A 2,566-nucleotide genomic window follows, 5' to 3' on the forward strand; every position below is an offset into this window, starting at 1 on the left:
GTTACAGCGAAGTGGTTTGATTGGGTAGATGGAGACATGATTCCACTTGTGGTGGTGTCTGAAGCAAAGGCTAGAAATACAAAATTGTCATTAATAAAAGAAATGAGGAATTCATGAAAAATGTAGTAACGTAATGAATGGTTAGAATGTGGATAGAATAGAAAGTGAGATTGGATGGACAGAAGCAGTCTGAAAGGATGGCTGAAACAAAAGGTGAGTGCCCTGAAACATTAACTGTGTTTCTCACAGCACAGATGCTGCCAGAGCTGCTGAACATTTCCAGCACTTTCTGTTTTTATTTCAGCATTTGCAGGATGTTGCTTTTATCTGAAAAAAAATGGATGATTGGCTGGGGGGTTCCAGTGAAATTCCACAGCAGCTAATAAAGCTTGACCTGTCAGTGGCTCGTTGGTCTAGGGGTATGATTCGCGCTTAGGGAGTATGGTTAATTAACATGCGAGAGATCCCGGGTTCAAATCCCGGACGAGCCCTGGTCTGCTGGCATTTTTAGATTAAGGTTATCTATTGGTTTCAGCCTTGCAGAAGGTGGAATGGACTTCCATACGGAGCTGGCTTGAGGACCAGACAACTGGATTCAAAGAGCTTGTCGACAAAATTGCAATTAACTAAATGTACAGATAGCCAAGTGGGAATATAAAGTTGTTGCTGTAATTGTGACCTGACTCCAAAAACAACAGGACTGGGTTCTGGACTGGAATGGAATGGAATTCTTCAGTGTTTCTGTTGTTTGGCTTGCATTGACTCATCGATTTTCTTGTTTTTCACTTTGTCGATGCCTTTGAATAATTGTGGATCCTTCTTCAGGGTGTCTCCTTTCACCAGGTAGTTCTGACCTCCGATGATGTTGATTGTAATCAGCTTCAATTCGCTGATAGTTTTGGAAGTGAGCAGATTTCCTTTGCTTGAGTCTACAACATGGAACTCAGTCTGACATGTGGACCCATGGGAGGATTTGAATGTCATCCCTGCGTTGGAGTTGCATCCATCCAATAAGAGACCGAGTAGAAGTGACAGTTCTGTCAGTCGAATATGAGACTTTTAATGGCAGGGTTGTGAGTTTGAGTGCCATTCTGTTTTTCCCTTTTTTAAGGCTTCATGAGCAGAGAGTACAGGGAGTGTTTGAAATGAGCAAGTCTCGCTTTGATTCAGGACTCTTACCTCTCAGCAGCATCTCACTATGAAAGATTGAATTTGATCTCATTTCATTCTCAGCTCGGGGTCTGTGCGGCTCAGTGGCACTTCTGGCTGTCTCCCGCTTCACAATCCATCAGTACTGAGAAAGCAATGGGGAATATTACTCACATGTTGTGTTCTTTAATTTTTTGGAAAACTTGAATGTATGTATTTTCTTCCAAAACAAGGACACCAATCCATTGTTAATGTAGCGCTGAAATAGCTCAGTTGGGAGAGCGTTAGACTGAAGATCTAAAGGTCCCTGGTTCAATCCCGGGTTTCAGCAATTTTGCTTCCTTATGTGTCCCTTGCCTTGGTTCTGATTTTCCAGTTGCACAATTTACTTTGAGATTATTTACCAAGCACCAGTGGATTGAATTTGAGAAACAACACAGAATCATTTACAACATAGAAGGTGGTCATTTGGCCTATCACGTCCATGCTGGCTCTCCCCGGAGCAATCTAGTCAGTTCCACTCACCAGCTCGATCCCTTTCCTCCTGCAAGTTTCTTTCCTTCAAGTATCCATCCAATTTCCTTTTCAAATCATTGATTGTCTCTGCTTCCACCACACTCGTGGGCCAAGACATTACCACCCACAACATAAAAAATTCCACCTCATCAAGGATGGGAAATACTTACATCTTCTATATTTGCTTATTCTCTATTTCTATGAGAATAGACTGGCAGTCAACATGAAAGGAAACCCAAAAATCTTCGAGCAGCATGTAAATGATAAGTGGGTAGTAAGAGGTTGAGTCGGGCCTATTAGGGACAAAAAGGATAATATAAGCTTAGAGGTGCAGGGCAATGTTAATCTACTTAATGAGTACTTTGCATCAGTGATCACTAAGGAAGTGGAATTTGACAAAATATCAGTTGAAGTGAAGAAAGTAGAGGCAATGGAGAGAGTACAAATTAGGAGAGGGAGGTACTAAAAAGACTGGCTGTGCTTAGGGAAGATAAATCACCTGGTCCGGATGGCTCACATCCCAGGTTGCGAAAGGAAATGCGGATGCAGATAACGGAAGGGCTTGCTATAATCTTCCAATCTTCCCTGGATACGGGGGAGGTGCCAGAGGATTAAACAGTGGCAAATGCGACACCCTTATTCAAGAAAGGGTGTAAGGACAGTCCGGGTAACTACAGGCTAGTTAGATTAACAGCAGCGGTGGGTAAGGTTTTAGAAAGAATAATCAGGGTAAAAAATCAACAGTCACTTGGAGAGGTTCGAGTTAATTAAGGAGAGTGAGCATGGATTTATAAATGGGAGTTCATGCTTGACTAATCTAACTGCATTTTGTGATGAACTAACAGAGCAGGTTGATGAAGGGAATGCAGTGGATGTTGTTTATATGGATTTTAAGGAAGCG

At 42.2% G+C, this 2,566-nt stretch overlaps 1 non-coding gene across 1 annotated transcript; it reads left to right on the forward strand.

The window, feature by feature from the left end:
* Window positions 1-1,407: 1,407 nt before the first annotated feature.
* On the forward strand, window positions 1,408-1,480 carry trnaf-gaa (transfer RNA phenylalanine (anticodon GAA)). Its single transcript has one exon. It is a non-coding gene; the product is annotated as a tRNA-Phe (tRNA).
* The last annotated feature ends 1,086 nt before the right edge of the window (window positions 1,481-2,566 follow it).

The sequence above is a fragment of the Heterodontus francisci genome, chromosome 35 (genome assembly GCF_036365525.1).
Source record: "Heterodontus francisci isolate sHetFra1 chromosome 35, sHetFra1.hap1, whole genome shotgun sequence".
Taxonomy (NCBI): domain Eukaryota; kingdom Metazoa; phylum Chordata; class Chondrichthyes; order Heterodontiformes; family Heterodontidae; genus Heterodontus; species Heterodontus francisci.